Source organism: Ornithorhynchus anatinus, chromosome 9 (genome assembly GCF_004115215.2).
Source record: "Ornithorhynchus anatinus isolate Pmale09 chromosome 9, mOrnAna1.pri.v4, whole genome shotgun sequence".
In the NCBI taxonomy this organism is placed as follows: Eukaryota; Metazoa; Chordata; class Mammalia; order Monotremata; family Ornithorhynchidae; genus Ornithorhynchus; species Ornithorhynchus anatinus.
This window is the reverse complement of record NC_041736.1, coordinates 4,982,543-5,005,976: the sequence shown is the minus strand read 5'-3', so window position 1 is coordinate 5,005,976 and position 23,434 is coordinate 4,982,543. Positions and strand designations below refer to the sequence as shown.

At 48.5% G+C, this 23,434-nt stretch overlaps 1 protein-coding gene across 1 annotated transcript in view; it reads right to left on the bottom strand.

Moving 5' to 3' along the window:
* The window catches only part of MBD5 (methyl-CpG binding domain protein 5), a 197,567-nt gene that overhangs the window by 172,987 nt on the left and 1,146 nt on the right, over positions 1-23,434 (bottom strand). The gene's annotated exons all lie outside the window — the stretch shown is intronic.

The following is a 23,434-nucleotide window of genomic DNA, read 5'->3' as shown; positions in this document are numbered from 1 at the left end:
TCGCTGTGAGCAGAGCACTGTACTAAGCGCTTGGAAAGCAAGCACTTAACCAATAGCACGATTATAATTATTCTCCAACTTCTTATAGTGTTGAGGATATAAAAGTACTGAAGCGTTAAATATGTAAGATGTGAGAGACTGTAAGTCCGTCAATGGGCAGGGATTGTCTCTATCAGTTGCCGAATTGTACATTCCAAGCGCTTAGTACAGTACTTTGCACATAGTAAGCGCTCAACAATTATTGAATGAATGAATGAATGAATGAATGGGAGGGTGGCCTGAGAAGTTAAAAGGAGCGACGAAGCAGATTAACACACCCTAAAGTCGGGGAAGCAAGGGAACTTCCCGTCAGGAATAATTATTTTTTTCAAACGCCTCAGTGCTGAAGGCAAACTGCGATCTTCAAACTTCAACTGCCTGCACAACGTAGTCTAGACATTGTTTTGTTAGGACTACTGCGATAATAGAGAGATGGCAAACTCCAACAAGACGCGAGCACGCCAATATTACTGCAACGTACGCTGGCTTGTAGGTACCTGTACGCTTTCATTGCTTAGGGAGACCAAGCGCTTAATACAGCGCTTTGCACACAGTAAGCGCTCCACAGATACGATTAAATGAATGACTAACATTTACTGCTTTGACGGACAACACGGTGAGAACTTTGACCAGTGTGGGAAGAACTCATAAATATTTGTGCGGATGAACACGTGGTCACGCCTATCTCCAGCTCGGATTTAATGGACATCGTTTTAACTGACCTTCCTTTCCTTACTTATCCTTATAGGCACCGAGATTATTTCTCCGAGGGTCTCCGCTGTTGACATAGAAAGTTCATTCCAAAAAAACTGGAAAAGATTTTTTCTGTTCATCCTAGTTAAGGAACATTCCCTCCTCCCCCCATTTTGTGACAATAAAATGTGCTAAAAAGAACATGCGGTGCAGAAGCACCTCAGTATGGGGGGGAAGCCACACATCTAATTTTGGCATCTACTTTTCCTAAAGGAAAAAAAAAAGGAATCGGAAGGTGAAAATAAATAAATAAAAATATTCCGTGTCCTTGAAAGGATGGATTGAAGTGCCCTAGGGCACCGGTCCAAACTGGCCATACTCTTTGGTCTCTCGCACACAATGTCTTGCAGCGTCTATGGAATCGTGGAATACGTTTCTTTCTGTGAGTCATAAGTGCCTTTTTCCTCCACGTATAGGCGATGCCTCTCATCATTTAACCGGCAGGCGGGGAGGAAGGTCGGGGTGGGAAGTGCCATTTTGGAATGGCACGGAGGCACTACGAACCCATGAGAACGCAACAACCCGACAGCAAAGCACAAAAAAATAAACACGCTTCCAGGTGAAGGTGTGCGATCACAAAACCCTAGAGGCGGCCTTGCCTAGAGGACCAGCAGGGAGGCAGCACTTAGGAAATATTTACTCTCAAACTAAAAAACCACCACCAAAAAACGCATGTCCTCCTCCTAATAATAATTTGTGGTATTTGTGCCAGGCACTCTACTAAGCGCTGGGGTAGATACAAGGTAATCGGGTTGGACACAGTCTCTGCCCTACCTGAGGCTCGCCGTCTTAATCCCATTTTGCAGAGGAGGCAACTGAGGCACAGAGAAGTAAAGTGACTTGCTGTAGGTCACACAGCAGACAGATGCAGAGCTGGGATTGGAACTCAGGTCCTCCTGGCTGCCGGGCCCGGGCTCGCTCCACTAGGCCACGCAACTCTTGCAAAATGGGCAACCTCTCTACCTCTCAGTTCTGACCTAGCTATGCTGGTATTTGCTACTTCTCCGATCCAGAGTTACTTAAAAAGGAAATAATTCCATACCCGCACCTTCCTTTCATAAGGGCTGAATTGAGAATATTGGCTGACTTGATGGGAACCAAAGTGTTTCCTTTGGCTGAGAAGGCACTCAGCTCTCATTCAAATCATTTCCGCGACGCTCCCATTTTTCAGCTGAGGAAACTGAGACACTCGCTTGCCTAGGGCTTTGGCCCCAGATCAGGGACAGTTTTACGGCAGGAAAAAATCTAGCAATTCCAGCTTGTCACTCCTGTCAGCACTCTGGGAAATCTAGCGGTCCAGGCTTTTCGTTCCTGTCAGCACTCTAAAGTGCTCAGTACAGTGGTCAGTGCATAGTAAGCACTCAACAAATACCACCGTCTGGGGGCGGCGGGAGGGGCGCGACGCCAGAAGCAACAGTTCTTTCGATCGTGTTTATTGAGCGCTTTCGGGGTGCAAAGCACTGTACTGAGCGCTTGGGAGAGGACAGTACAACAACAAACAGACCCAATTCCCTGCCCACAATGAGCTCACGGTCTAGAGCGGGACACAGACGCTGATATACATAAATAAATTACAGATACATACAGAAATATACATGTGCGCTGTTGGATGGGAGGATGAATGAAGACAGCAGGTCAGGGCGACGCAGAAGGGAGAATTTGAGCTCGTTGTTGGGTAGGGATTGTCTCTATCTGTTCCTGAATTATACTTTCCAAGCGCTCCGCAAGCAGTAAGCGCTCACTAAATACGACTGAACGAATGAATGGAGTGGGAGGAGGGGAAGGCTTAGTCAGGGAAGGCTTCTTGGAGGAGATGGGCCTTCAATAAGGCTCCGAAGTGGGGGGCGAGCAACTGTCCGTCAGTTGATAGCAGCCGGGGGCCCGCGTGCGCGGGCGGAAACGGAGAGTAACGTGACGCCAGCCGCAGAAATACCACTCATCGATCGCTCTGCGCGTAGTCGATGCTCAAGAAATACCATTCACCAGTCGGCAAAACACGTTTCGCAGATTTAGGAACAGGTCCAAAGCAAAAGCATCAAGCGGACTTTCCTAGAGTGGGATGGGCAGGGAATTTTCCCCTTGGAAACACTTTAAAAAGAGTTCATTAAACCAACTCTCACACCATCACACTGCCTTTAGGAAGACAGTAATTCTCCCCCATTTCGTGGCCCGGAAAATCCAAGGCACAGATCCAATCTCTTTATAATCGATCAACTGTATTTATGGAACACTTAATAATAATAATAATTATGGTATTTGTCAAGTGCCAGGTACAGAGTGGATACAAGTAAATTGGTTTGGACCCTCCCTGTCCCCTGTGGGCTCACGGTCTGAATCTCCATTTTACAGATGAGGCAACTGAGGCAGAGAGGAGTTAAGTGTGACTTGTCCAAGGTCACACAGAGATAAGAGGCAGAGCCGGGATTAGAACCCATGACTTTCTGACTCCCAGGCCCGTGCTCTATTCACGAGGCCATGGTACTTCTCTTACTGTGCGCAGAGCGCTGTTCTAAGGGCTTGGAAGAGGACAAACACCATCAATGGCATTTATTGAGCACTTACCACGTGCATGGCACTCTACTAAGCGCTTGGGAGAGTAAAATTTAACAGATTTGGTAGACAAATTCCTGGTGGCGTAAGCAGAATTGGAATCTTTGCCCAGTCTCCCTACTTATCGGGCCTTGCCGTCTACCGTGGCGTATCTTCTTTCGCTTTCTTCTTTCTGTACCCAGCTGATCGCGGGCACCCCGGCTTCCGCCTCCTAGTTAGGATACACGAGAGGGGCACGGAGGGAGAACGCCAGTGTTCTCAAAATCCTCATTTTACCAACCCTGCTTGCCGAATTCTAGAAAAAGGTTGCGCCCAGTTATTTCACTGTTACTTTCAACCTTTAACATTGTGGGTTTTACACCGTGGAAATGACGTAATATAATAATAATAATAATAATTTTGGTATTTGTTAAGCGCTTACTATGTGCTGAGCACTGTTCTAAGTGCTGGGTAGATACGAGGTAATTAGGTTGTCCCACGCGGGGCTCACGGTTTTAATCCCCATTTTACAGACGAGGGAACTGAGGCACAGAGAAGTGAAGTGACTTGCCCAAAGTCACACAGCCAATAAGTGGCAGGGCTGGTTTTTGTCTGTCTCCCCCGATTAGACTGTAAGCCCAATAAAGGGCAGGCAATGTCTCTATCTGTTACCGATTTGTACATTCCAAGTGCTTAGTACAGTGCTCTGCACATAGTAAGCGTTCAATAAATACTATTGAATGAATGAATGACGTCTGACTCCCAAGCCCGGGCTCTTTCCACTGAGCCACGCTGCTTCTCTCTATATAATGACGTGCTTTAGATTTTGAGCCCGTCGTTGGGTAGAGATTGTCTCTATCTGTGTCCGAATTGTGCATTCCAAGCGCTTAGAACAGTGCTCTGCACATAGTAAGCGCTCAATAAATACTATTGAATGAATGAATACAGAACATTCTACAGAAGTTCATGTGAACCTAGTGGATTTCTCCGAAAAAGGGGATGGGGGGGAGAAGGAACTAACCCCTCCCTCCACCCGCTTTGCTTCAGAGCTGTTGCAATCCCTTCCCGTCTCCCTCTGAACATAGGAACCGCTTCCCAGCTTGGAATTCCGGGCAGAAGCTGGGAAATTGAACATACCGGCTGCATTCCCGCCTTTTAAGTAAGGGCCGTTTAAGATGGATTCACTCATTCATTCAATAGTATTTCTTGAGCGCTTACTATGTGCAGAGCACTGTACTAAGCGCTTGGAATGGACAGATCGGCAACAGATAGAGACAGTCCCTGCCCATTGATGGGCTTACAATCTAATCGCTCTAACTGCTCCCGCCTCTATTCTTTGGTAGAATTTTCCAGAAAAGCACTACTCCGAAGTGCACGATTTTATTGCAAAGTGCTAAGTCGTTTTCAAAAGTGCACTTTAGTTTGCTTTCGCAAAAGAAATAGTGTTTTTACGAGAGGAAAATAATTCAAAGTTGCCACCTCCCGATCAATACAGGAGTAAAGGACGGTCCCCAACAGTTTTTTACCCACACTAGATTCCCTAGTCTCCAGTGTTAACAATTCTTCCATTTCTCAAAGAAGACTAGTCCATAGTCTAATTCATGTAATTTCTTAATTTTTATTATCTCCTTGCTCAATTTCATCTCATTACTTTCAATTATTCCTCCCCAAGGCACACTAAAAACCCCACCCCCGCCATTTAATTATGATGTCCTTCAAATGTTGGTAGTTAGCTGTCATGGTAGCCTTAATCACCCACCAGCATAATTAGTCACTTTCGTTTTCTGGTTTTTTTTTTTTTTCCCCAACAGGTCGCTCTCCCTAAACCCTTAATCGCCGCGACGGGCGTTTGCTGGACCCTTCCCAAACCGAGGAGGCCTTCTTTCAACGGGAACATCCCCAACGCACGGCATTATTCCAAACGGAGACGAGCTTAACGTCCAGCCCCAGCTAGTTAGCGTCTCGTAAATCCACACGCTCAGGCGACGGATGCGCATCCGCTGGGTCCTTAGTACTCCACGGGCCCCTCTCTTACTACAGTCTTTTCCCTCTCCTGTTCGGACTTGCCATTTCTGGTTTGCGGCTGCACTTGTTTTTCCTCGACCGTCCTTCCCCTTTCCCTAACCCCATTCGGATATTTTTCACCGCCCTCTGGGATGTTTCGGGGGCCAAGATTTAACCTTACTTCCCCCAGAGCTAAACCCCTGTCTTCCTCCAAACTGAAGCAACAAGAGCTTGGCCAGGCAACTTTTCCACGGCAAAGGGAACCTCTTAATGAAGGGACCCCTAAAAATGAAGCGGGTCGACACCCAAACACCTGTTTTTTAGGCTATCATCACCGTATATTTTATTGCATAGTGTTAGTCTTGCAAGAGACGGCCTATATTTTTATTAGCAATGCCTTCTTAAGTGCATCTTATTAAATTTAATTTGCAATGTGTGTGTACGTGTAGTTTAATAGGAAATAAATCACGAGGGTCTCAACAAGACAGTAAATAACTTAATGCGGACCTGCGTGTATGTAAAAACAAATCGTTTGTCGGGGATCGCGGGTTTTCCGACTTTGCAACAAGTCTGAAAACGTTTCTTCCAATAATCCTTATAAGCACGTTTCTGGGCACGTATTTAGGGAACAATTTAGAAATCTAGGTCCAAGTTTTCTCCGGCATTACGAAGCTACCAGTGAAACAACTGCAGGGTTAAGGATGAAGTAAAAGCAAAATCAGGTGGAAGGACCTCCCCCCCCCCCAATTTTTTTCTTGAAATAATAATTTTTAAAAAGTCTGTTGGTGGAAAGCTGTTGCAAAGGATCATCTTCAAAGTTGGAGGGTGTGCCGGCCCAGTGGGAAAATGTCCGTTTGTTGGTGTTCTGGAGAGCGCAACTCTTGACTTAAGTGCTCTGTGAGTCAACAGTACAATTTGTAAATCTTAATCCTACTTGAAACCGTGAGTCTTCATCAGTTCAGGTACGTGAGTCAACCCGACGCATTCCACTGAGAAAAAAAAGGATTTTTCCCGGACCTACGTGACTGTATCTTGGTTGGGGGGTGGCGAGGGGGGGATGTGGATAGTTACATAACTAGAATGAGATCTCCGAATATCTTGCGGTCTCAGAGGCTGGCATTTCGGAGAATAGGAGGCAGGGTGGATCGAGTATGGATTTATTTCTATTACTGTCCGCTCTAGACTGTCAGCTCATTGTGGGCGGGGAATGCGTCCGGTTATGGTTACATTACACTCTCCCGAGCACTTAGTACGGTGCTCCGCGCCCAGTAAGCGTTCAATAAATTACGACAGAATGAAGGGATGAATCAAGGGACTGGGACTTGGAAGGGTAGACGGATACCAACTGGAGCTCTACGAGGCCTTCACTGCTTTCTAAACTTCAGTTGCTGTTTTTTTAATAAGACTGAGCCCAAGCTGGCCCTCCCCTCATATTCATTCATTCATTCAATAGTATTTATTGAGCGCTTACTACGTGCAGAGCACTGTACTAAGCGCTTGGAATGTACAATTCGGCAACAGATAGCGACAATCCCTGCCCATTGACGGACTCACAGCATACGGTAACCACACCTGGGTTCCGCTCCCGGCTCCGCCACTTGTCTGCTGGGTGACCTTAGGCAAGTCGCTTCACTTCCCTGGGCCTCAGTTCCCTCGTCGACAAAACGGGGATTAAGACCGGGAGCCCCACGAGGGACGGGGACTGTGCCTAACCTGATTAGGTTGGATCTACCCGAGTGCTTAAGTACAGTGCCTGCCACATAGTAAGCGCTTAACTACCACAATCAATATCATTATTACAAGGGGCAGAATGCTGATGATAAGAAACGCTCCCAAGTCGGAAATTCGAAGGCAGGGCCACGGATGGACGGGGGAGACACGGGCATGTTTGAAATCACCTTTTACCAGCAAGGCTGACTGGTAAAATGGAAAGGCAAGATCAAATCTCCTTCGCCCGGCCTACCCTACCGAGCTAATTGGGTCGTTAATGGGCAGTAAATTGGCCTAGAGGCAGGAAGTCAAGGTAAGGTAAAAAGAGGTAAAGGGGGGAAACACCCTCTTACGCCACAGATTGGATAATGAACTCGGAATAATTGTGTATAATTTTTTGGGGGGGGGGGGAAGGGTGGGGCAAATTTGTCTCATCATTACCGTTCTGTTCCACGCATGGTCGCTATCAGACGAAGCCCAGCTGCGGATGAATCTCATAGATAAATTGGGGCCTAGAGAGCAGTCTGGATCTGGTAGAGGACCAGCTTGACCTAGTGGAAAGAGCCCGGGCCTGGGAGTAGGAGAACCTGGGTTCTAATCCCGGCTCTGCTAGGTGCCTGCTGAGTGACCTTGGGCAAGTCACTTCACTTTTCTGGGCCTCAGTTTCATCATCTGTAAAATAGGGACTCATTGCTTGCTCTCCAGTTTTCTCCGTGTGCCCCACGTGGGACAAGGACTGTGTCTGACTTGATTCACTTGTATCTACCCAGTGCTTGGCCCCCAAATACCATAATAAATCATCATCATCATCCTCTAGAAGCCTCGACAGGGCTCCGGTCGCTCTCGCTATAGCTACTTTCAGGCCAGTAGTAAGCTACTCGCGTCATTACTAAATAACTCGAGATGGCTTGGAAATAGTCGCTGGCTCATTCAAGAGTCACTGGGCAAGTCCGAGAGAGCGAAGCGTAGTCACGAGGGGTGGGTAAGCAAGTAGAATTTATTGCCGTAGGGAGTCATGCAGGTAAAAAAAAAAAGGGTCATTCACCAAAATGGGTAGTCACCCGTGACTCTGTGATGGCGGGGAATGTGTCTACCAACTTTGGGAAATTGTAAGACTAATAATAAATCATTGTGGTATTTGTTAAGCGCCTACTATGTGCCAGGCACTGTACTAAGCACTGGCGTAGATATAAGGTAATCTGGTCGGACCCCGTCCCTGCCCCACATGGGGCTCGGTCTTCATCCCCATTTGACAGATGAGGCAACTGAGGCCCAGTGACTTGCCCAAGCGGACAAGCGGCGCGGCCGGAATTGGAACCCGGGTTCGCTGACTCCCAGGCCCGTGCTCATTCCACTAGGTCACGCGGCTTCCCTTCCAAGAATTTAGACCAGTGCTCTGCACACAGCAAGTGCTCCATAAATACCACTGATTGACGGATGGAAAAATCAGCGGGTTCAAGAAGGGTTTGGGTAAAGTCACCACTGAACGGTAGACAGAGGATTGTTAAGAGGGAAAGTCTGGAATGTTCCAGGGGTCGATCCTAAACTAGAAGGTGGGATACGCTGCACTGGTCTTCCAACCCTCTCTCTGGGTCAAGCAATCAATCAGTGGTATTTATTAAGCGCCTTTTGCGTGCAGAGCCCTGTACTAAGCGGTTGGGAGAGTAGAATATACCAGCATTTACAGAGTTGGTAGACGTATTCCTTGCCCACAGCGACCTTAAAATCTAGAGCGGACAGACGGTCCGGACAAGATGGTCATTTGCCCTGGCAGGGCAGAGTTTAGGGTCTTCTTATTTTATTCATTTTATTCAAATGCTCCTTCTTGGCTGAAGGCGAATCGGATCGTCACCACCTTCTACCACGCGACTCAGTGGATACAGCCCAGGCCTGGGAGTCAGAAGGTCACGGTTTCCAATCCTGGCTCCGCCGCCTGTCTGCTGAGTGACCTTGAGCGAGTCCCTTCACTTCTCTGTGCCTCAGGTACCTCACCTGTCAAAATGGGGATTAAGAGCGGGAGCCCCGTGCGGGACGGGGACCGCGTCCAACCCGATTTGCTTGGATCTACCCCAGCGCTCGGTACAGTGCCTGGCACTGAGTAAGCGCTTAACACATATCATCATTAGTATTCCGGAGTGTCTAATCTTGGCTCAGCTCTGTATTAGATGGGGGCTTACGAATCTAGAACAGAAGTAGAGACATGGTACCTGCCCTGGAGTTGTTTACAGTAAAACAGGGGAGCAAAACAGATTGAACTTGCCGAGCACACGGCAGGAGAAAGAGTAAGAGCACAGATACAGGGCGACGAAGACGGAAATAATATACAGGATCACTCACAAGTGCTAAGGAAGCTGATGGGGTGACCACCAGAAATGCGAGGAATAAGCAGGGATTCAGAAGCAAACACAAAAAGAAACCCCCTCCGTTTATTTTGTTCTCTTCATTGAATCAACCACTGCTGTCTTTCCGAGCCAACCTGAAGAAATACTTTCATTCTTTCAGGCCTGAAATTTATTGTGTGTCCAAAAGGAGAAATTTAATAACCTCACCTCGCTGGTAAGACCAAGCCCGGTAACTAGCACTGCTTAATCGCTCTACATCCTTCATCTGCAGTGGTGTTTACAAATACTTAGAGGATCCTTCTGAAATTCTAGATCGATTTAAAAAAAAAACATACTGATGAACAACACTGGAAAAAACCTAGGTCCCAAATATTTTGAATGTTTCAGAAAAAGTTGGCAAAACATGGGAAAAGGATCCAAAGTAAAATTCCTAATTGAAGTCACCAAAAGTTACTCTGAGTGTTAGTTAAAAAACACAAGAGTATCGTTGCCATAGCTATTAATGTCCTTTGACTGAAAAAAGAGATTTAGTCAGATCTTATTAGTCAAAACAATAAAGTCTTGACAACTTTTTTTAACTGCACATTTAGAGAGCAGGGAGAAAACCCTCCCAAAACAAAGCAAAGGGAGTTACAAAGGTAAACAAACAGAGGACTAAAGGAACTAAGTTTTTATTTCATCATCAGTATTGGTCCTACAGCTGATTCTTGAATTTTTCCTTGTGTCATTTTTCTTCTTTTGGCTATTTTTTCCTGATTACGAGTTTTAATTTTAAGAGCAAATGAGCCACTTTCTAATTTTAATTGGATAAAAATTCTTGAAGTGCTCCTTAAAAGACAAACATTTTTGTTACACTAATGATGTGTACGGGGAAAAAAAGGCCCTTCACTCATAAATGCGTGGATTTCAACGATCATCTGTTTCTGCCATGTCATTTACCTTGCGCCGAAGGCAATTTCAAAGCCATCCAAAACGAGAAACACTTCCCTCCCCCTCTTCAGTCCTGGATACTTCACTCCTATCCACAATAATAACGACGGCATTAGTAAAGCGCTATGTGCCAAGCACTGTTCCGAGCCCTGGGGTAGATACAAGGTCATCAGGTTGTCCCCACGTGAGGCTCACAGTCTTCAGCCTCTTTTTTCCAGATGAGGTCACTGAGGCCCCGCGAAGTCAAGTGACTTGTCCAAAGTCACAGTAGACAGGTGGTGGAGTCAGGATTGGAACCCATGACCTCTGACTCGTAAGCCCGGGCTCTTTCCACTGAGCCACGTATATCAATGCTGTAAAGCGAGCAAGCTCCCGGCCCTCGAGGGGCTTTCGATCCACTTGCTGGGCGGGTCCCAGGAGGGAAGTGAGAGCGAAAAGACCAGAATCAGACATGTGGGTCCTGTGGGAGGGTACACAAGGACCAGCCCCTTTCCGAGCGCTTAGTACAGTGCTCTGCACACAGTGAGCGCTCAATAAATACGACTGAAGGACTAATGGGTTGATTCTGGAGGCCTAGAGAGTGCATCTTACTTTCTGTCTTTGGTCAAGGCCTCCGCCATCTGAAGAATCGGGCCTGTCCGTCATCGGACGGGGCCTCTAATCTCGGCTCTGCCACGTGTCTGCTCTGTGACCTTGGGCAAGTCATTTCACTTCTCTTTGCCCCTCTCCCCCACTCTGAAACCTGTTTTATTCTATATTAATATATTAAATAATGTATTTATATTCTCTTCTCTATGCCCCTCTCCCCTACTTCGAAACCTGAGGCCCATCTCTTCCACGAAGCCTTCCCTGACTGCGTCTCCTCTCCTCGTCTCCCACTCCCTTCTGGGCCGCTCTTCCTCGCTCCTCCATTCATCCTCCCTCCCGTCCGCACAGCACTTATCTGAATATACTCATAATTTATCTATTTATTTATATTAATGTCTGTCTCCTCCTCTAGACCGTGAGCTCGTTGTGGGCAGGACTGTGCCTGTTGTTATATTGCACTCTCTCAAGAGCTCAATATAGTGTTTTGCACACAGTAAGCGCCTACGACTGAATGAATGTGCCTCAGTTACATTATCGGTAAAATGGCGATTAAGACTGTAAGCCCCCGTGGCACAGGGATTAACTTGTATGCAGCAGCGCTTGGCACGCAGTAAGTGCTGAATGAATACCACAATTATCAGCCACCTACGTAGTTGACACCAAAATGGGATTTCAGCCCCAAGAAGTTCTGAAGATCAGCAGAAGTCTCTGTGCCCCGATTTCATACACGTTCCCCACATCCCGTCCATCTCCACAAAGGAGAAAGCGCAAATTAGGCAAAGTAGAACAAAGAGACTGAAATCACCCTCAAATTGGAAAAGACGGGCGCAGGATCCTAGGTCGGGAAGGTCTTCCCCCGATCGTCGGGCCGAGCCTTTCCACCAATCCAAGTGGGTGAAAAGTTATTCCGCTTCCAAAGGCCTACAGAAAAACGGATTCCCCGTCCTCCCTGGAAAACCCATTCCAATGTTGCAACTGTGGGGGAATTCTTTACCACGAAGCTAAATCTCTCCCGCGTCAGCTTCCAAGGCCCTTCCTCGGCTCTGACCTCCGAGATGAACGACAGCTGGTTGCCGTCCTCTCGGTGAGGGCCCTTCCTCCAATCTCAGGGCTGTCGGGGCGCTCCATCGTCTTGGAATAATCCCGGGGCCTTTAATCTTTCCTCTCGGGCTCTCCCGTCCGACCTTTTCATCTCTCTCCTGAACCCCGGGGCCTCTCCGAGTCACGGGGCCCAGACCCGGCCCCGCTTGCACCGCAACAGATGGGACGGGGGATCGCGGGACGGTCCACCTGCGTGGCAAGCCGCCATCGCGCTTCTTCGGAAAAGCCGGAGGATTCGTCGCTGCCTCGCGTTTCACTCGCTCGTCCCTTGGACCCCTAGATCTTTTTCGGCTTCCAGCTCCCAGCTTCCAATGGGGAAGCTTCTGTTTCCTTTCCACAGACGCAACTTCCTCATCTCCCTTACTCTGGTTCATTATTTATTATGGTCGTTGTTAAGTATTTACTCTGTGCCAGGCACCCTACTAAGCTCTGGGGTAGATATAAGCTGGTCAGAGAAGCAGCATGGCCTAGTGGATAGAGCATAGGCCTGGGAGTCAGAAGGACCCGAGTTCTAATCCCGCTCCGCCACTTGTCTGCTGTGGGACCTCGGACAAGTCACTTCACTGGATCTCGGTTCCCTCATCTGTAAAATGAGGGTGAAGACTGTGAGCCCCCGTGTCGGACGAGGGCCGTGTCCGTCCTGATTACCTTGCATCTGCCCCAGTGCTTAGAATAGTGCCTGGAACATGGTGAGCGTTTAACAAATGCCATAAAGAGGAAAAAAAAGATCAGTCTAAATCCCACATGGGGCTCACAGTCTCAATCCCCATTTTACAGATGAGGTGACTGAGGCCCGGAAAAGCCAGGTGACGCCTTCTGACTCCCAGGCCTGAGCCCTTTCTACTAGGTCACGCTGCTTCGAGTTTTATTGAATTCTTCCGTTTGAATTCTGAAAAGGGGTCAGAAACACCATGCTATTTAAATACCATTAAATAAATAATAAAAGTGACCTAAATGCCCCACATCTAGCATGGAGTCATCTATACGCTTGAGGAGGATATCTCATATCCCACCATTTAGGCCACTGAAGGACGTCTGGACAACCCTGGACCCAGCCCTAGTCCCACCGGTTGGACAGATCATTTATTGAGCACTTACAGTGCGCAGAGCACTGTACCGATCGCTCGGCAGGGTACGATGGGGCAAAATAAGAGACACGGTCCCTGCCCACAAGGAGCTTACAGTCCAGAGGATCCACTTATCCGCTGGGGACCGCTCGCTTGTGTTCTCCGGCCACTGGGGCGTCCACCTAACGTTGGACGTGCGGGGTGTCAGCCGGCGCTTCCCAGGACCGCGGCGCGGCAGAGGGTTGGGGGGAAAGGTCTCCAGTCGTGCACCCCGGTTCTGACACACTGTCACCCGTAGCCCCGGTGAACTCACGGCCCCAAGCCCGGGGGCGAGGCGTGGCTGGTCGCAAGGAAATCAAAGGAGACCGTACCCCAAGATGAGAACCTCATTCTGCAAGGGATTCGTTCAGTCAATCGTATTTATTGAGCCCTTACTAGGTGCAGGGCACTGTACTAAGCGCTTGGAACATACAATTCGATGACTGGGATTAGTGGCGAGGAAGGGGATGCTGGTTATAATATTATGGTATCTTTTTAGAGCTAGGGCGGATACGAGCAAATGGGGTTGGACACAGTCCCTGTCCCCCGTGGGGCTCACGGTCTCAATCCCCATTTTACAGAGGAGGGGACTGAGACGCAGAGAAGGGAAGTCATTTGCCCGAGGTCACACAGCAGACAAGGGGCAAAAATGAGTCTAGAGGCTACTCTTCCAGTTTACGGTTGGGTATGTCAGGGACGATAGAGCCAAAAAGCTTAAGAGTCCAACAGGTTCATGTGCATTGTTTATTAATAATAATAGATAATAATAATGGCATTTGTTAAGCATTTACTCTGTGCCAGGCACTGTACTGGTGCTGGGGTGGATCCAAGCAAATCGGGTTGGACGCTATTCCTACCCCACGTGGGGCTCACAGTCTCAACCCCCATTTTACAGATGAGGGAACTGAGGCCCAGAGTAGTGAACTGACTTGCCCAAGGTGACACAGCAGACGAGTGGCGGGGCTGGGATTGGAACTCATGGCCTTCTGACTCCCAGACCCAAGCTCTGTCCACTACGCCATGCCGTTCCCTATTGTTTTCCCTCAATCTACAATTAATAATATTTATTAAGTGCTTACTTAAGTGCTTAAGTGCAGAGCACTGTACTAAGCACTTAGGAGAGTAGCATAACAATATAACTGTTGCATTCCCTGCTCACAGTGAGCTGTCAAAAGCCATTCTGGTTTAATGGATTAGCTCAGTCTGATACTTCTTATTCTTTCTGAAGACATGCTAAAAGTTTTTCCTTTTTTTTTTTTTAGACTGGTACCTGTTAAGCGCTTACTATGGGTCAAGCACTGTTCTAAGAGCTGGGGTTGATACAAGTTTAGCAGGTCGGGCACAGTCTCTGTATCACCCGGGGCTCACAGTCTAAGTAGGAGGGAGGAAAGTCTAATCCCCATTTTCATAATAATAACGATGTAATAATAATGTTGGTATTTGTTAAGCGCTTACTATGTGCAGAGCACTGTTCCAAGCGCTGGGGTAGCCACAAGGGAATCAGGTTGTCCCACGTGGGGTTCACAGTCTTAATCCCCATTTTACAGACGAGGTAACTGAGGCACAGAGAAGTGAAGTGACTTGCTCACAGTCCCACAGTTGACAAGTGGCAGAGCTGGGATTTGAGCCCATGATCTGTGACTCCAGAGCCCGTGCTCTTTCCACTGAGCCACGCTGCTTCTCAATAATCATAATAGTTGGGGTATTTGTTAAGCGCTTACTGGGTGCCAGGCACTGTAGTAAGCACTGGGGGGGGGCACACAAGCAAATCGAGTCGGACACAGTCCGGTCCCTGTCCCACGTGGGGCTCATATTCTCAATCCCCATTTTACAGCCGAGTTCGCTGAGGCCCAGAGAAGTGAAGTGACTTGGCCAAGGTCACCCGGCAGACAAGCGGCCGAGCCGGGGTTAGAACCCACGACCCTCTGACTCCCAGACGCGTGCTCTGTCCCACTGCGCCACGAGTTGAGGAAACCGAGGCGCGGAGCGGTGAAGCGACCGGCCCCAGGTCACAACCGGCAAGCAGCTGGTGGGGCCGGAATTAGAGCCCGGGGCCCCCGACTCCCTCCACCGGGTCACGCCGCTTCTCAGAAATCTTTTATTCAGTCCACGCTTCCTGCGGACTGATTTTCTGGATGCTTCCAAGAGTTTGAGGAGTGTACGGCAGCTGAGCTTTATAGTCCCGAGTGAGGCCCTGTCGAGATACAGGAACTTCGCCCGCTCTCTTCCGATCTTCGGTCACCCGGCTCCGTAAATCAGCAGAGACGGTAGCCGGGCCGGGGCCGTGACTTCGGCCCATCCTCTCGGCGGCCCGGGGGGGAAGCAAGTCGACGGGGCCGGCGGATCCGAATCCATCTAGCTTATTTCCCCTCTCGCCTCGTCCTCTCACTTCCCCCACCCACAGCCTGGGAGTGCCGGTCTCTCTTTCCAATTAGAAAAAACAAAACAACACACCGTAAACGTCGCGGAGGAACAGGTGGAGGGAGCCTTCGGCATCCCCCCCAGACCAGAATTTATTTCCCGAGAAAACAACGGACGGCAAATTTACCGACGGCTATCGAGGAGAATTAAAAACAGGCAAATGCCTTTGTCGGCTGGCCAAAACGACCTTAACAAAACGCCGTCTTCTTTCGGAACAAAACATTTCTTAAGTGCTCCTGCTAGCTTTAAAAACCTTTTAAGTCAGTTTACCAACAGACTTGAAACGTAAAAACCACAAAGAGCGGCGGCCCAAAATGCAACCTAAGATTAAAAAAAATAATAATCCATATTACAAGGGATTTTAAAAAGGAGCCAGTCTCTTTATACACATAAGGAACACTGCGGGCTCTCCGTTTTACCGTGGGGGGTGGTGGGAATGGAGGGAGGGGAGAAGGAGGGAGAGAAGCAGGCAGTGGATGAGGGGGGAAAAGACATATTCTGTCCAGAGGCAACTTTCTCTCCAGACAGGTGAAATTTCTGTTTATTTTTCAAGCCCGGTGAATAGTCTAATCAAAAGTCTCTAAGTGGAAACAAGTCCACTCTATTTGTTCGAAGAAGATTTAAACTGTAAATGTAATAAACCGAAAATTCTTCCTCCAAAGTTTCTATGAAGGTGACTTGGGGCGTATGACATCCTTTCCCAACGGCTGAATTTCACCAGAGGCCAGACAGAGCGATTTTACGTGAGTATCACGGTCAGACATAAAAATAACCCCACACACATGGTTAATATCTGTTGAAAGACACGCTGTGAGATTCTCACGTGTATTCCATTCTAAATCTCCCGTTCCGGGTTCGCTCTTCACACTGGCCGCCTCTGAAATGAGCTGAACTTTAAAGCAAGAAATACAATAGGCGATAATAAATGCCGTAGGAAAAAAAATATTTATTTTTCTAGGAAGGCCTGAAATTGGGTAAATCCTCGCGCAGTGAAAGAGTAGGCCCATCTTTCTGACAAGTATCTGTAGCTGGCAGGAGCATACTGATATATGTAGTAAACTGAACACTGCAGCTTTAATTGAAGTTTGAATGTTATAAACAGTTAGATGTCTGTCTCTGGCCTGCATTCTAATACCATCAGCAGAACAGAGATGGGAAGCATAAACAAACCTTTTAACTAGATTACAGCCTCGAAAAAGGCCAAGAAACCCTTCAGCAAAAACTCCTGTGCGACAAAACGGTAAGGGGGCGGGGGGGACAAGAAAAAAAAAGTTTGGAGTATTTTTTGTTTTTGTTTAAATCAGTCAGAGCTCCGGCCCAGTCTGGACCAAGGATCTGATCTGCAGTCTGCTTTGATTCCACCTCGTTTTCTCTAGAGGAAACGTCTTACTTTTAGGTTTCCAATCAATGCCTAAGTGGGGTCAGATTCTATGTACTTTCCTAAAAAGAAGAGCGGTCACGGCGTCCCCAAACCGGGCACCGTTTTTCATTTGAAATTTCGTTTTCTTCACGCCGACAGGGGACAGCCCCCGACCTGATACTTTAACCACGCCGATATGAGTCAGCTAGCTCGGCCCGCTGTTTGGCGTTCCCGTGGAATACCGGGTCGAGTACCGGATCCGACTGCTCTGCTTTGGTCACTGGCTTCCCATCGATACTCCCATTTCCTCCCTGTCAGACCAGAGCTCTGACCACCTTCCCTAAAGCTCCCCCAGCCTTTCTCGGAAGCCGCCCTCCCTCATTCAGACCATCCAGGCACTATCTGTGCGCCAAATTCCGAACGCTGCTCAACGGGACCCTGGGGGGACCCTGCATCTCCGAAAGGAGCCGGGGCACCCGGAGAATCGGGGTGAACCCCGCTCTTTCTCCGTTAAAAACGCGCGCCTCGGTGATCGACGCCGCAGAAGGTCCACGGGACCCAAAATGACGCTGGTTAGATGTGTGGTCGTGAGCACCGGGGCCCGGGGAGACAAGATCCGGCTCATGAGGAATTTACGCATGCGGGCGCACACCGGGCACTGGTTGTTACACATACTTTTTTGTTTGTTTAGAGCAAAGTGGGGATTGCCCTGCCACGACCAACACGTTCATTTCTACTGCCCCGTGCGGGGTTCAACCAAACCTCTGCTGCCGCGGGCAGGATGCCGTCGACGTCCCAAACGCTGACCTGCCAGTGCCGTGAAGGAAAATTCGCCCTGTCGATCCATCGGTGGGATTGAGTGAGCGTTCAGGACGGGCAGGTGGGCCGTACTCGGCGCTCGGGAGAGTCCGATACAACAGAAGGAGCGCATTCCCTGCCTATAATGAACTTAGGATCTGGATGGCGAACCCTCCCGGCCCCCCCATTTCCAGCCCCACAGCTCTCATGTCCACGTCAGCGCTTAGAACGGTGCTTGGCACATAGTAAACGCTTAACAAATACCATCTCTGATTTATTTATTTGTTTATATCCACGTCTGTCTCCCCTCTAGACTGTAAGCTCGTCGTGGGCGGCAGTTTGTTGTTGTACTGTCCTCCCCCAAGCGCTCGGTACAGTCCTCTGCACACAGTAAGCACTCAATAAATACCACTGACTGACATCAATAGGAATAAAAAAGGGAATCCTGAATTAATGATTCCTAGAGAGGCTCCCTCGAAACGCAGACTTTTTAGGAACATCTTCACTCCAGTAAGAAAAGTGAAATAATCAGAGTACCGCCCGGATTTTGACTGGCTACCGTAAAATCGTTCCCGTTTCCTTCACGTTCTGCCCGAGCGCAGTTATTCGATACCTCTAGCAGGGTAGGCTGCAAAGACGAGCCCTTCTCGCTCTGAGTTTTCAGAACGCCAGCCCTTGGGCAGTGGGACTCGTACGGGAACAGTCCACTGCCCGCCCGGGTCCTCTCGGGGGATTTCCCCTCGGCCGATCGATCGCTGTCGTGCAATGGGGAAAACCATCGGTCGTCGTCGACGGGAGGCTAACCGGAGACAATCCTGAAGTTCCCTACGAAGTGGGGGGTTCCGGACCGTACCCCAAGCCCCGAAAACACCCTTACGGTAGCTGCTTTCGAGCCAGGAGACTTCGTTAACGGGCTAAAGGACGAAGCTACCCTTCGGCTCGGATGCCGCCCGGAATATTTGGCACGGGGTAGCACGCATTCCTTCTCTTCTCTAAAGGAAATGAACAGAAACTAATAAAAATGTTTTCTTTTTCTCCCCCCGACCAAGTGGGCTTGAGGGCTGTCAGACCGGACGGGCGGAGAGGTTGGTTTTGATCCCCACAGAGACCACGTCCCCCTCCTCTCCCTCGGGTGTACCACCGCGACGTTCTTGGGAAGGCCAACCGTGGGTCCGGCGGGCTCGGCTGGACACCGAGGACGTGCGGGGCCCGACTCCCGTCCGCCCACGGGCACGCTTTGCTCGGGGTGACCGTACCCCGTTTTTGTGACCCGGGAGTCCACGGCCCCACTCAGCTGCTTGGACGTCCCCCCCCACAAAAAACCCAGCTTTCTCTTCCGCCATCTGGAGCCTCGGACCATTTGTATCTGCCTGCTCCCCCTCTAATCCGTTGATTCATTCAATCGTATCGATCGAGCGCTTACTGTGTGCGGCTCGCTGTGTTCCTGAGGGGCTTTCTGCCCCTCCTCCCGTCAATAAGGTCTCAAATGATGAAGAAGGCATTCGAGACGCAGCTGATCCCGGTCCATCTTTTTGTAAGGAAACATGGAACCTATTTAAACCAACTAAAAGGTGGGGTTGAACGTCGGTCATACGTCGTATCGTCCTCACGTCTACGAGCTATACCAAAAGGCCGACAGAAAGGAAGGCCGGATTTAAAACGCAACGTTTTCCCTGACCAGGGGTCACCCGGTTCTCCAGAGTCCCGGTCACTGGACGGCTTCCGCTCACATTCCTCCGGGCACCCACGGGGGCGGAGTGCAAAGGCAACCAACTTCCCCCTCTGCCTTGGGTTTCAACCTTTTTCCCCCAATCCCAGATCCAACTCCTGGTCCCACACTGGTTCAGTTTCCTGCTATGACACCAGAGATAAAAAAAGTCCCCTGTGAGCTCCTGCATTGACTGATTGGACCTTCGGCCTCCAGTACTGGGCAAAATCATAAATTTTTCATTCCTATTTATTGAGCGCCGAGTAAACCTCCAAATCTTAAAGCACCAAAATTAAACCAACATTTGGACCAAACGTAAATTCCAGAGGAAAAAAACGAAATGCTTCTTCCTAACAGTTTTTGACAAGGGATTGTGGCCTATCGGTTATACATACTCTCTAGGAAGAGAAAGAGAGTCTATTCCGCCTATTTGAGTCTGTCGCCAAAGCTCAACAGGGCTATCAATTGGCTTGGTGTTTCCAGTTCTACAGGCACCCAGTTAATAATAATAATAATTTTCATATTTGTTAAGCGCTTACTATGTGCAGAGCACTGTTCTAAGCGCTGGGGGAGATACAGGGTAATCAGGTTGTCCCACGTGAGGCTCACAGTCTTAATCCTCATTTTACAGATGAGGTAACTGAGGCACAGAGAAGTGAAGGGACTTGCCCACGGGCACACAGCTGACAAGTGGCAGAGCTGGCATTCGAACCCATGACCTCTGACCCCAAGCCCGGGCTCTTTCCCCCGAGCCACGCTGAGTTGCCGGACCCTCTCTCCCCCACCCCCAACACCACATTTCATTCTCCAAACATTTTTCACAATTACTTTCTTCCACTACGTACAATAAAGTCTGCTGGACGGTACGGTCGGGGCGGGGGGAAACGGCAGCCAGAAATGGAAATTCCCTAGACTGGATTCTGAGTCCAAAAGGAGAACGCGAATCCTCGATTTGGTAGGAAATGGTCTTTAAATCGCTCAGTTTTAGCCAGGTCCAAAGGCTCACCCAGATGCGAAGACACTCTCTTTTCACCTAACGGAACACGATCATTAATTTACATATACCCTAAATTATGAGCAACAGATGATCTGGAGCCACAGAAACGATGCCCCCACGTGCTGGGCTCCAAATTCTCAGATGGGTTTGAAAGGACAATAAGTCGACTTCAGCTTCCGGTAACTTTTGAGGCCTACTTTGAACGGAAGCCCAACTTGGTTACAGAAGCCCAATCAGGCACATTAAAAAGCCTAAATAGAATGAAAGTATTCTATCTGGAGCAGGTTGCCGTTGCTTCTGCCAAAGCAGAGCGGAGGCCTGACATAACTGTCCTGGTAATTAAGAAAATTAAAAAAAAGACCCCCAAAAACAACACTGGAAGGAGGTAACTGAGGAACTGTGGGAATGTAGATTTTTGTCCAAAAGACCTGATTATTCCAAGGGCCCTACTTGCATTATTCATCTTAAAAAATAAACAACTTGGTAGGACCTAAGAGCGAAAGAGTCTAGTAGCATGTTTTATTGCTTCTTGGGGATTTAAAGGCCTTCACCTGAAAAAAGACCACCATTTATCCAAAAAATTCGACAATTTGTTAAAATTTTATCCCATTCATTCAATAGCATTTATCGAGCGCTTACTATGCGCAGAGCACTGTACTAAGCGCTCGGAATGTAAGGGAAGGGAAATTATGTTTTCATTTCTCCTGATGAATAACTGATCTACTTCACGATTTACAATTATGCTGTCGATCTGAACTGGGGTGGCGGGGGCAAGAGGAGTTGAGGTGGTGTGGAGAATCTGGGAACGATAAAGCACTTAAATCGAGGTAAATTTTAGAGCTAGAGAGCCGAAGCTAACGTGGGCAGTGGCAAGCAATGACCGGTATGCCTCTCCTCGAGCTTGATTTATTTTCACGAAAGAGTTCCCTGGACCCCTTTGACATAAGAGTGAAGAAAACAGACCCAAAGAAATCCAATGAAAAGAAAGGGCTAAATTGTCCAAGGAGGGTTGAGACCACCGTTTTCACAAAAAGTTGACAACCATTTGGACGAGAGCCGAACTAGAAAAATCACTGGAGGAGGGTAACTCTAAACACCTGGATACGGCCGACCCATTCATCCCCTTCGGTCAGTCCTCAATTAATAATCCACGTTCGAAGAATCCGTGAGACGGCCGCACTTGAAGATAAAGATGCACCGGTTTCTACTTAATTCTAACGGTTCGATTTCTTAAACATCTAAACGGAAGGAAAATATATATATTTTCATGAGATTGCTAATGCCAAAGCGGATTGGAGGCCTGACACAACAGCTTAAAAATATAGAGGTCTCGTTCTCGACGTGCTTTTGAGATAAGGAAATGACGCAAACCCAAATAAAATCATTACTAACACAGCGATGCCAGCCTCACGGTTTTCTAATATTCTGAAGGACAGGGAAACCAATACCCACTCCATAGCGTTGGCTACAACGCTCTTACTCCGGTTAGATAGGAATCGACGATTCACGAAGACTCACTGGCGGGTAAAGAGTCTACGAAGACGGAGAGAGGGAGCTTTTTCCAAGACCATCAGACCTCACTTCGAGGCCCCGCACTCAAGACTCAGGTTGAAGAAGTTTTTCTCAGCTGCCTCCTGGGCAAACTCTTTTAAACCCACCCCAGTTCTCTCCACAATTGCCTTCCCTTTAAATTGATTTCCTCGCACAAGTGCTACCTTGTGTCCACGTTACAGGTGGCTCCACTTCTAAGTCGGAGGCCAGAGAGTCACGGGGGGGGGGGGGGGGGAAACGATGGTGGCGTCGGGTGGATCGGCTTCGACGGGGAAGGGGTTGCTACCTGAGGATGGGATTGTGGCCCCGACGGCAACTCGGAGAATGAGACGCAAGAGCTATTCAGATCTGGAAGAGCACGGACGTGGGTAGGGATGTGCTGGCGGGTGCCGTCCTTTTTTCTGAGCAACCGTCCGGTTTTGAGAAACGATGTACGGAGCAAGTTTACGCGCGCGCACACACGCCGCCTCCCCCCCGATATCTCTCCCCGCACCAGACCAGCGGGTTCTCCTTCCGTGGCTCGATAATATCGGAAATACAAAACGAAGAGCAAAAAAAGTGTTAGAGCTGTAGCTAATCGCTTCTTCGTAATATTTATGTCAAGTATCCTTCCAGATTTATTTTGCTCCAACCCTTCCCAGGCTGATCAAATTGCTGTTTTCGTATTGCTCGTCTGATCACAAAATTGCTGCTTTACACCAGAATATTTTTTGCTGACACAAATTATGGGATCAGAGACACTAACGCGTTTTCAAGAAAGGTTTCGTGTGCGCGTGCCTGTGTATGTGTGTCTATATTCCCCTTCAGATAAAGGAGAACATGCATGTGCGGAACACAATCCCATTTTCCAACTCACGTCTTCCCCGAAGGCCTACCTCGGAGTTCAGCAACATACTCGGGAGCATCTGTGAAATGAAAGCACTTACTCAATTGGAAGGAAATTCTGTAAAAAAAAAAAAAAGAGACTCCGTCCAGAAATGCGCCACGGTGACCTTAATTGATATATTTCTCCAAATCTAACTTGGGTTATACCTTTCAGGACGTACGCCCGACTCCCAAACTCCTACCGCAGAATTTCGGAAATTCCATTTCTGAAAATTTTCTTTCACCGGGGTGGGGGGGGTGGGAGCTATGATTTAGCAACTGGAGAGATGAGAAGCTCGTCTCCATTTATACTCACTAAATAAATAATTTACTTTAAAATTCAGAGCGGTACCCAACCCAGCACAGTCGCGATGGAGAGCCCTGGCCTTCCGCGAAGCTAAAATCAGAGGAAGTTTTCCAACAGTGACTTCTGATCATTTACCGACACGTCCAGTTTCTACCAGTAAATGTCCAGTTTCTACCAGTTCCTATTTCCAACCGTTATGGAGGGCCGAGCCTGGAAGAAGACAGGGAAGCCGAAAAGACCGGTGGCATTTCCACGTCTTGAGGCATCAGATTCGCAAATCCAACCTTTCCAATCCAACGGGGGAGGAAAAAAAGTAGAATAGAGGC